This window comes from Meles meles, chromosome 12, assembly GCF_922984935.1.
Source record: "Meles meles chromosome 12, mMelMel3.1 paternal haplotype, whole genome shotgun sequence".
NCBI classification, from domain to species: domain Eukaryota; kingdom Metazoa; phylum Chordata; class Mammalia; order Carnivora; family Mustelidae; genus Meles; species Meles meles.
The window spans coordinates 25,636,821-25,648,912 of NC_060077.1; the positions used below are offsets into that span (position 1 = coordinate 25,636,821).

General features: G+C 35.1%; 1 protein-coding gene and 1 pseudogene across 2 annotated transcripts in view; both read left to right on the plus strand.

Annotated features, from left to right (window-relative positions):
* The window catches only part of HORMAD2 (HORMA domain containing 2), a 91,536-nt gene that overhangs the window by 39,348 nt on the left and 40,096 nt on the right, over positions 1–12,092 (plus strand). The window lies entirely within an intron of this gene.
* LOC123953808 lies at positions 3,046–3,597 on the plus strand (annotated as a pseudogene).

Consider the following 12,092-nt stretch of genomic DNA (forward strand, 5'->3'; position numbering starts at 1 on the left):
ATAATAGTGGAGAGTGTATGAATGATAGGAATAATACTAACAGCGGAGCATTGTTCTCAGGGTTTTCCATATATTATCACTTTTAACCTTTTCAGCTGTTTTATGAAGGAGATTCTATTATTTTCCTGATTTTATAAGTGAGGAACTACAGACTTAGAGAAATTAGCCAAAGACTACATATACAGTGTATAAGTAGCAGGGCCAGGATGCAGATTCAGGTGGTTGGACTCCAAAGCCTGTGTTATTACAATACAGAAATAAGGATAAATTGGCACTGTGTGGGAAGGTTTCATTGAATTGGTGATTTTATGGATGAATTATATTTTGATTGGCAGAGATCAAGGCAAAGGATGTTCCAAGCAAGTTGGAAAGTACAGTATAGTATAGAACTTCTGTCTCTGTGACTTGTAATTCCAATACTGAACTTTCCATACCTTTCCCTGTATTCTATGGCTTTGCTGTAATCTCTACGTTTGGTAACCTCTAGCTCAAAAATTTCTTTAAAACTTTTTATTTATCATAAATTTTCTATTAAAATAGAACAAAATCTTGACCAAACAGCTTATACTGCTTTTTCACCAGTGATCCGTAGTAAAGAAGCAATTTAACATATCATATTGTTGTGAGACTGTTGTAAGATTGAAAAAAAAAAGATTTTCATCCAATTTTCTTTTTCAGGTTATTTCTTATCTCAGTCCCAGAAAGAGAAATATAAAAATTTTTTTATCCGTAGTTGAAATTATTTAGTATTTATACTATTCATTGTGTGGTATGATCCTTAAGATCCAAGGAATGGTGTAAAGTGAGATTGTAATTTGACAATAAGTTCAGAAATGATAAAAGCACACAGACTTGAGGTTAAAAAATTCTTAAGTTATAAGAACTCTTAAAACCTCCACTTGGACACAGAACCCAAGTAGGAGACCAAGGAATTCTAGGACAAAATAGAGTTATGTAGAACTGTCTGGAAAACTCTATCCTAAATGTGCCCTTATCATTTTATCTACTTCTGCAACACCTTCAGGACAGATCTTAATTCCTAATAGGGATGGTTTGGACTTAAGGTCTAGCTAGTAGACAAACACAGTGACACCTCAATAGTATTCTGGGAAGCTGGACCTGTTTTCTCTGTTGTGGTCAATTGGACGGATGACAATAGACATACATGCCAGAGAGAGACCCCCTGGCCAGGTTTCTTCAAAGAACTCACTATCTGGTAACAGTCAACACATATTCTGGAATTGGATGTGGAATTTTATTTAAATTTTATGCTAAGTTTAAATGCTGATGGAAAAGTACTTCTTTCTAATAGAGATCATTAACTCTGGCTCCTTAAAAGACTAGTAATTACCGACATATACAGACACCTATAAAAAAAAAAGAGGGCTAATATTACCCAAATCTACTTTAGAAACTGATGATTCTAGTTTATTAAACCATTATAGCTGTTTTGGAATTTGAATTTTTATCAGTTTTTTAGATAAGGGTTCATATGCCATAATTTTTAAATTTTCTAAGCTCTTTATGAGCTCATGTTAGCTCATGTTTCTCCATGTTAGAAAGAGTTGCTAGATACTCTACACATCTTTTCTATTCCTTCCTTTGTACCTAGTAATCTTGATCCAGCGTGGTATATTTTCTCATCTGGGACACATTAATTTAACTGTTCCATAAATAATACAAATGATGTTTTTTGAGGGTTAGCTAAAGGCAGAAAAATTTTTTAATGTAACAGCAATAAGTATTTCTTTTTCTTTTAAAAGATTTATTCATTCATTTAAGGGAGAGAGAGAGAGAACATGCACATGAGCAGGGGAAAAAGCAAGGGGGAGAGAGAAGATCCTCAACCACACAGCTGAGTGAGGAGCCTGACTGGGGCCCGATCCCAGAACCCTGAGACCATGACATGAGCCAAAACCAAGAGTCAGAGCTTAACTGACCAAGCCACCCAGGTGCCCCCAGCCACCAATATTTCTTAAAAACCCATTCAATAACTTATCATTTTGTCTAGGTACAAAATGAGCATTTTTGGATGCATTTCTTTTTCCTGTGTGAGGCCCATTTTTCAGCCTTTTGTGCTAACACATTTGATTAGTGCAAATGATTTGTTTTTGAGAAATTAGAATGTAAAGTACATTAGTGCCAAAGTAAATGGTACCATTTAAATGTGGGCTAGAAAGATATTTTCTGAATTCCTTACAATTGCTTTGTATTCCAGCCAATGAATTGAAACAAGAGCCTTTTCATTCTGAATCTATATTCTCTTACTAAACTCTGAACTGAAGTTTTTGCATTTTTGAAGTATAGTCTGATGATTTTCATAGCATCACATCTCATGAAGCATATATGCTTTGTTTGATACAATGTGGTCTTGGCAAGGATATCTTAGATTCTTGGAAGTGGACTTGATTATTGAAGACGTTGAAGAAGGTACATTATCTACAGAAAATATTCAGTCTTAAAAACCACACATCATTCTCTATCATGGGGCTAGTCCTTTCCACAAAGTTTCTTTTTGTCAAATAGGAAAATTTTTTAATTAATTTTTGTTTTCCTTTATAGAATGTAACTATTATCCTCTGCTAACCATGCAAGGAGGAATGAAAGTTGGTTGAATGCCCCATAGTCCTTTAAGTCATTTCTTTTTTTTATATGATCATTCTATAACATATCAGAGTTATTTCTAGTGTGAAGAGCCACACTGATGATCTGTGTATATTTCACTTATATAAAGAAAAAAAGAGTATATTGATATTTATTATAACAGAAGAATAGTTGAGCATGGTGAGTAACCTTAGGTAAGAATATTTTGGATGTATTCTTATTAAATCCTAGCATTAAAAGGAATGTTTCGTTAAAAAACAAAACAAAACAGAGTAAGACTAAGAATGTTCTGTTTGTTTAAAAAAAAGATACTCCTAATAGTCTGAAATAATACAATGTTATCATTATACTAAAACCATTAAACTAAAATTAATATTAGATTCTATTTAAATTAGGATTTTATTTTCTCTTCCCGTAAGTGACCTCAGGTGATCTCTGAAAATGGTTCATTATTCACTTGGCCCAGAAAACCCAACCAAATCATGCAAATTAAGAGGTTCAAATCTTTGTGTTCACTTTAAGAACACAAGTGAAACTGTCCAGGCCATCAAGGGTATGCATAGCCAAAAAGCCACCAAGTATCTGAAACATGTCACTTTACAGAAGCAATTTGTGCTGTTCCTTCACTACATTGGTGGAGTTGGTAGGTGTGCCCAGGTCAAACAGTGGAGCTGGACACAGGATTGGTAACCCAAAAAGTGCTTAATTTTTGCTGCATGTGCTTAATAATGCAGAGAGTAATACTGAACTTAAAGGGTTTAGATGTAGATTCCCTGGTCATTGAGCACATTCAGGAGAACAAAACCCCTAAGATGCGGCATAGAATTCACAGGGCTCATGGTCAGATTAACACATACATGAGCTCTCCCTGTCACATTGAGAGGATCCTTACTGAAAAAGAGCAGATTGTTTCTAAACCAGAAAAGGAGGTTTCACAGAAGAAAGATATACCAGAAGAAACTGAAGAAACAAAAATGTATGGCCCAGGAGTAAATTCTACATAAAATAAATGCAAGTAAAAGTTAAAAAAAAGAATTTTTTCAAAAGAGAGGACTTTGTTGAGATTTAGTCAACTGCACATTGGAAAAAATATGTTATTTATATTTAGAATTATATTCAGTTGGCTGATTTTTCTAGTACTTGTTATATATGCTTCTAGTTTTCCATTTGAGACTAAATTATCTTTTGGTAAACAGATGAGATTATGGTTTGTAATAAATCCAGGTATCATAGAGAGAATAATTCTTTTAGCATTTATATTAGGATCTCAAAACTGAGATCTTAAGACTTTAGAAACCTGGTACTTCCCACGGTGGTAAGATGAACTAGAAATAGGGACACCTGGGTGGTGCAGTTGGTTGAGTTCCTAATTCTTGGTGTTGGCTCAGGTCACGATCTCAGGGTCATTGAGACTGAGCCCTGTGTCCCCTGCTTGGTGCAGAGTGCTTCAGATTCTCTCTCTCCCCTTGCCCCTCCCACTCATGCTTTCTCTCTCTCTCTCTTTCTCTCAAATGAATAAATCTTTAAAAGAAAAAAGAACTAGAAACAGAAGTTTTATGTATATACCTTATGAAGCCATGACCTCAAGTTTGCTTCTTCCTGCATGATGGAGGGAACCCTCTTTGATAATCAAATTTAGAACAAGAAGAAACTTTATAGCTAATGGCACTATGTTGATATTTAAACAAGTCTACATGAAGCTCACTGTGAAGAAAGCTTAAAAAATATTCTAAAATATTCTAATTGTAAGTTATCAGTCAATAAATTTATATTGAAGCCTATCATACATGAGTCAATGTACATAGGTAGTGAGCACAAATAAGCCAAATCCCTGATTCAAAACAGTTTGGTGAAGAAATAATACATAAACAAACAGCTGATATATAAATATAAATAATAGTATCACCATTCATTAAGTGCCTACAAAGGGCTAAATATGCATAGTTTCAATTAATCCCAACAACAACTTTGTATAACATTTTATTGATGAAGAAATGCAAGTGCATAGACATTAGTTAAGATGTCCAGTGTTGCCTGACTATAAACCATCAAAATCTATTTGAATCTAGGTCTCTCTGGCTTCAAAGTTCATATTCAATCCTAAATCTTTTTTTTTTTATGATTTATTTATTTGAGAGAGAAAGAGAGAGAACAGGAGAAGAGATGGGGGGAGGAAGAGAATCTCAAGCAGACTCCCTGCTGAGGGTGGAGCCTGACATAGGGCTCTATCTCAAAACCCCAAAATCATGACCTGAGCTGAAACCAAGAGTCAACGCTCAATTGACTGAGTCACCCAGGTACCCCTCAATCCATTAAATCTTACATTCATTCATAGAAGAGAGAATGTGAAAAATCCCATAGGACAACAAAAATCCAATAGAATGATCAAATTCCACTTTTAGTCTTGAAGGAATAAAGTTAATAGACTTATCCTGGTGTGAACAACTAGGAAATGAAAAAATACATGAAACAACTGTTTTCAGACAACAGAAGGTGCAAAATTGTTATTTCTGAGAGAAAAACAGGGTGAACCTTAAAATTGGCCTGACTTTCTGTCAGGAGGTACTTTCGGGACCACTGCCTCAGAGAGGGAAGAACCCAAGCAGAAATGGCAGTCTTGCTGAGTTGAAGAAACAGAGACTGGAGTTTGAGGAAGCTGAAGAAGTTGGGAACAGAATATCAGAAGGATGGGACCTATAAAGAGAAAGCTCTAGAAATTGGCATAGGGATCCCCTGAGTCTGTGGTTGAATATTCAGTTTCTTTTGAAATTCTGTAAGCTTGGACAAAGAAAACTATTGGGGAATTTTCTCTCTAGGTGTAAACTAGACAATTCCTATAGCTGTCATGGGGCTGGGAAATATTCAGAAAATTACCAGTCACATGGAAAGAGACCTTGTTGAAAATCTGGCGCATTCAACAGGGACTCCAGAAAGGTTATGCCTTAGCAGTAGAACTAAACCAACTCTCTAATGAAGGCCTCCAAACTTCATTTTAACAGCTTAAAAATAAATCTTGAAAGGATCAAACTTATTTGCCTGCCAAAATGTAGTTCAACACTTTTAAAAAATGATTTATTTATATATTTGAGGGAGAGAGGTACGAGTGGGGGGAGGGACAAAGAGCGAGAATCTTCAAGTATCTTCAAGCAGACTCCCCACTGAGTTTGGACCCCCTGGTCTCATGACCCCCGAGACCATGACCTGAGCTGAAACCACGAGTTGGATGCCTAACCGACTGTGCCAGCCAGGCGCCCCCATAATTCAACACTTTTTAGAGGAGGACAACTAAATCCAAACACTCAAATACATAATATTCTTACTGTCCATTATCCAGTAAAACTTTATTGACATGTAAAGCAGAAGGAAACATTCTTTTTAGAAGTAATATCTACGCCCAGTGTGGGACTTGAACTCATGATGCCAAGATCGAGCATGGCATGCTTTACTGACTGAGCCAGCCAGGTGCCCCAGAAAATTGACCTATAACCAAAAGAAAATCAGTAGAAGACCTAGGAATGTCAGCAATGATTAAAAATTAGTAGATAGGGACTTTAAAACAGCTATTATATCAAATGCTTTATTTGTAATCTCTAAAAACTGGACAATCCAAATGTTCCTTAATGGAGGAATGGATAAACTTATAAAGAAACAAGCTGTTAACACATGCAACAATGTGTTAACAATGTGGTCAATTGCAAATGGATTATGCTAAGTGAAAGAAGCTGGAATCAAAAGACTACATACTATATGATTCTATTTATATGTTTTTCTTTCCTTAACAAATTTATTGAGTTATAATTAATATATTATGCAATTTGCCCATTTAAAGTGTACAATTGAGTAGTCGTTAGTATATACACAGACTTAGGTAACCATTGCCACAGTCTTGGAACATTTTCATCACCTCAAAAAGAAACCCCAAACCCTTTAGTTATCACTTCCATATTTCCCCCTTTGTCCTCTCCCCCAAGTCCTAAGCAATCATTAATCTACTTTCTGACTCTGGATATTTCATATAAATGGAGTCATATAATGTGTAGTTTTTTTGTGACTGGCTTCTTTCACTTAGCATTATGTCTTCAAATTTCATCCATGTTGTAGGCTATATAAGGTACTTCATTTCTTTTTGCAGTGAATTATATTCCATTGTATGGCTATACCACATATTGTGTCCGCTCATCAGTGATGGACATTTGGGTTGTTTATACCTCTTGACTGTTATGAATAATGCTACTATAGCATTCATATACAAGTTCTTTTTGAATACCTATTTTCAGTTCTCTTGGATATATACCTAGGAGTGTCATCGTTAGGTCATATGGTAACTCTGTCTTTAATATTTGAAGAACTCCAAAACTGTCCTCTAAAGTGGCTGCATCATTTTACATTCCCACCAGCAGTATATAAGAGTTCCAATTTTCCCTATATTTTTACCAACACTCATCATGTTACTTTTTTATTCTAGCCATTCTAATGGGTATGAAGTAAGTAGTATATTATGGTGGCTTTGATCTGCATTTTTCTAATGACAGTTGTCAAGCATATTTTCCTGTGTTGTCCCTTTATATATCTTCCATGGAGAAATGTTTATTCAGATCTTTTGCCCACCTTAAAGTTAGATTGTTAATTTTTTTATTGTTGAGGTTAAGAAATCTTTATTTTTTCTAAGTCTAATTATCAGCTATATTATTTGCATATAGTTTCTCCCATTCTATGGGTTGTATTTTCACTTTCTTGATGGTGTCCTTTGAAGCACAAATGACTTTCAATTTTGATCCATTTAATGGATCCATTTGTTTTGGATCCATTTCTCTTTTGTTGATTATGTTTTATGTGTATGTTTGTGTGTCATATCTAAGCATAATTTGCCAAATCTGAGGTCATGAGGATTTATACCCCTCTATTTTCTTGTTAGTTTTGTAGTTTTAGTTCTTCAGTTTAGATCTTTGATTCATTTTAAGTTAATTTTTGTATATGGTATGAAATAATGATCTGACATTTTTTTGTGTGTGTGGATATCCAGTTGTCCCAACATCATTTATTCAAAAGATGATTCTTTCTTTCTAAAGTGGCCCTAGTGCTCTTGTCAAAAATCAGTTTGACCATAGACACATGCCTTTATTTCTGGACTCCCAGTTGTATTCCATTCATCTATATGGCTGTCTTTTGTGCCATTACTACACTGTCTTGATTGCCATTGTTTATTTTTTTAAAGATTTTATTCATTTGACAGACAAAGAGAAAGAGAAGCGGAAGGCATAAGCAGGGGGAATGGCAGAGAGAGAGGGAGAAGCAGACTCCCTGTTGAGCAGGGAGCTGGACATGGGGCTGGATCCCAGGACCCTGGGATCATGCCCTGAGCTGAAGACAGATGCTTAATGACTGAGCCACCCAAGTACTCCAACTACCATTATTTTGTAGTAAGTTTTCAATTAGGTATGAGTCCTCCTACTTCATTCTTTTTCAAGATTGTTTTGGCTGTTGAGTCCTTTGAACTTTAGAATTGTTTAAATTTTCAAATCAGAAATTTGTCATTTTCTACAAAGAAGTCAGCTGGAATTCATAGAGAGAATGCATTGAATCTCTAGATCAACTTAGGGATTATTGACAATTTAACAATACTAAGCTGTTCCTGATCCATGAACAAGATCCTTGATCCATGATCAAGCTGTTCTTGATCCATAAATAAATGGGATGTTTTCCCATTTATTTATGTTTTCCTCAATTTCTTTCAGCAGTTTTTTATAGTTTTCAGAGTATAAGTTGTACGCTTGTTTTGTTAAATTTATTCCTAAGTATTTTATTCTTTTGATGCTATTGTGAGTGTAATTGTTTTTTCTTCATCTCATTTTTGGATTGTTCATTACAAGTGTATAGAAATGCAATTCAATTTTTTTTTCAAGACTTTATTTATTTATTTGACAGACAGAGATCTCAAGTAGGCAGAGAGGGAGGCAGAGAGGGAGGAGGAAGCAGGCTCCCCGCTGAGTGAAGAGCCCGATGCGGGGCTCGATCCCAGGACCCTGGGATCATGACCCGAGCCAAAGGCAGAGGCTTAACCCACTGAGCCACCCAGGCGCCCCTGCAATTCAGTTTTTTATATTGATTTTATATCCTGCAACCTTGCTATGATGGTTAATTTTATATGTCGAGGATACTTGGAGGGTGTTTTTTGATGAGAGTAACATTTAAATAGGTGAACTTTGAGTAAAGCGGATTGGCCCTCATAATGTGAGTCTGCCTCAACCAGTCAGTTGAAGGCCTGAATAAAGCAAAAAGATCATCCTCCCCAAGCAAGAGGTAATTCTCTGCAGACTGCCTTCAGATTTCATCTGTACCATAGGCTCTCCTGGGTCTGCAGGTTGCTGGCCTTCTGACTAGAATTACTTCATTGGTCCTTCTGTGTCTCAAGACTGCCAGCCCATAGGGCAGATCCTAGATTTGCCAGTCAGATTCCATAATCGTCTGAGCCAATTCCTTATAATAAATCTCTCCATATACAGATACACATCCTATTCTATTTCTCTGGAGAACTCCTAACGAATATACTCACTGAACTTGTTAGTTCGAGCAGTAATGGATTCCTTAAGATTTTCTATACATGAGATTGTGTCCTACAGATAGGATACATTGTTCCTTCTAACCCCCACCTTTTTAAAGATTTTATTTATTTATTTATTTGAGAGAGCAAGAGCTCAGAGGGGAGGGGCAAAAGGAGAGGGAGGGAGAGAGAGAGAATCTCAAGTAGATTCTGTGCTGAACACAGAGTCTGATGTGGGGTTTGATTCCACCACCCAGGTATCAGGACCTGAGCTGAAATCAAGAGTCAGACACTTAACTCACTAGCCACCCACGCAACACTACTTCCTTTCCAACCTGGATGCCTTTTATATCTTTTCCTTATCTAATTGCCCTGACTAGAATTTCCATTACAATCTTGAATAAAAATGGTCACAGTGGATGTTCTTGTTTTGTTCTTGATCTTAAGGGTGAAGCATCCAGTCTTTCACCAAAATGTATGTTATTGAGTATGATTTTTTTTTTTGAAGATGCCCTATGTTGCATTAGTTCTTTAGTGTTTTTTAATCATGAAAAGCTTTGGATTTTGTTAAGTGCTTTTTCTGCATCTATTGACATGTGATTTTTGTCTTTTATTCTTTTGATATGATGTATTGCATTAATTTTCAGATATTAAACTAAGCTTATATTTTTGGGAAAATTCTACTTGGTCACAGGATATATATATATATATATATATATATATGAGACATAAAAATATAATCATATATATATATCATAAAATATATATGTATTTTATGTTCCTGGTATTGTTGTGCTAATATTTTGTTGAGGACTTTTATGTTCATATGTATAAGGGATATTAATCTATAGCTTTCTTTTCTTGTGATGTCTTTTTCTGTTTTGGTATCAGGGTAACACTGGTCTCATAAAATGAGTTTGGAAGTGTTCACTCTTCTTCTACTTTTTGGAGGCATTTGTGAGGAGCTGGTATTAATTCTTCTTTAAATGTTTGATAGAATTCAGTGGCTATCTGGGGCTGGGCTTCTCTTTGTGGGTGGGTTTCTTTTTCTTTCTTTGTTTCTTTTTCTCTTCTTTTTCTGCTATTAATTTGATCTCTTCACTTATTTTTTTTTAAGATTTTATTTATTTATTTGTGAGAGAGAGAGTGAGAGAGTGAGAGAGCAAGCACAGGCAGACAGAGTGGCAGGTAGAGGCAGAGGGAGAAGCAGGCTCCCTGCCGAGCAAGGAGCCGGATGTGGGACTCGATCCCAGGACGCTGGGATCATGACCTGAGCCGAAGGCAGCTGCTTAACCAACTGAGCCACCCAGACGTCCCTGATCTCTTCACTTATTATAGACTCATTCAGATTTTCTATTTCTTCTTGAGTCAGTTTTGGGAGTTTGTGCTTTCTAGGAATTTTCCATTTAATCTATGTTATCTAATTTATTGATATATAACTATTCCTAGTATTCTTTTATGCCTTTTATATTTTGATAAAGTCTGTAGTAATGTTTCCTCTTTTATTTCAGACTCTAGTAATTTGTGTCTTCCGTTTTGTTTTCTTGGTCAGTCTGGATAATTGTTTGTCAGATTTGTTGATCTTTCAAAGAACCAGCTTATGGGTTCATCAATTTTCTCTATTGTTTTTGTATTCTCCATTTCATAAGTTTCCAATATAATCTTTATTATTATTATTAGATTTAGTTTATACTTTTTCTAATGTCTTAAAGTGGAAATTTAAGTTATTTGAGATCTCTCTTCTTTCTTAATATAGGCATTTCTATCTATAAAATTCTCTCTAAGCCTTGCTCTAGCAGTGTTGTGTTTCGTTATGTTGTGTTTTCATTTTTATTCATCTTGAAGTGTTTTCTGACTTCTCTTTTGATTTTTTTTAGGAGTATGTTGTTTAATTTCTACATATTTGTGAGTTCCCTCAATTCTATTCTGTTCTTGATTTCTAATTTTATTCCACTGTGGTCAGAGAACATACTTTCTATTATTCTTCTAAATGTATTGAGGTTTGTTTTATGTTTTAACATATGGTCTATGCTTGCATGTGCATAGTGCTGAATGTTCCATGTGCACTTGGGAAGAATGCATATTCTGTTATTTGGTATGTGTTCTGTAAATATATTAGGTCTGGTTGGTTTATACTTTTGTTCAGGTCTTTTATTTTCTTGTTACTTTTCTGCCTAGTTGTCCTCCTCACTATTGAAATTGGGTGTTGAAGTCTCCAACTGTTGTTGAATTGCCTAGTCCTCCCTTCATTTCTGTCAGTTTTTGCTTCATGTAATTTTCTATTCTATTATTAGATGTTTATAATTAATTTATCTTCTTGATGGATTGGCCCTTTTATCATTATAAAATCATTATAAAATGTCCCTCATTATCTCCATTAGCAAATTTAATCCATTCACATTAATGCTGTTATTGATAGAGTTGGGTTTATGACTGCGATTTTACTTTTTCTTTCCATGCGTTTCAGTGTTTTTGTTCCTTTATTCATCCTTTACTGCTTTCTTTTGCATTGAGTGAATATTTTTAATGAGGCATTTAAATTTCTTTAAGTTTTTTTTTTTAACTGTATATACGTATGTTTTATTGGTTGCTTTGGGGCTAATCACATATCTCTTAACTTATCAAAATAAGTTTCAGGTTTATGCTAGTTGAATTCTAGGGAGATGTAGCATTGTTATTTCTATATAGCTCTAATCTCTCCCTCCCCATTTGTGTGGTTATACACATTGCATTTATTAATGTTAAAAGCCCAACAATGCATTGCTGTAATTATTACTGTATCATTTGTAGCCATTTCCTTAGCCCAATGCAGCTTTGCCCCCACTCACCTGCTTTGTGTTGATATCAGCAAATATGTTACTTTTCTTTATGTTATAGGTTGAAGAATACATTACATACATATTTGCCGTAAAGACCATACAATTGGTCTTTAAGTCAGTTAAGAGAA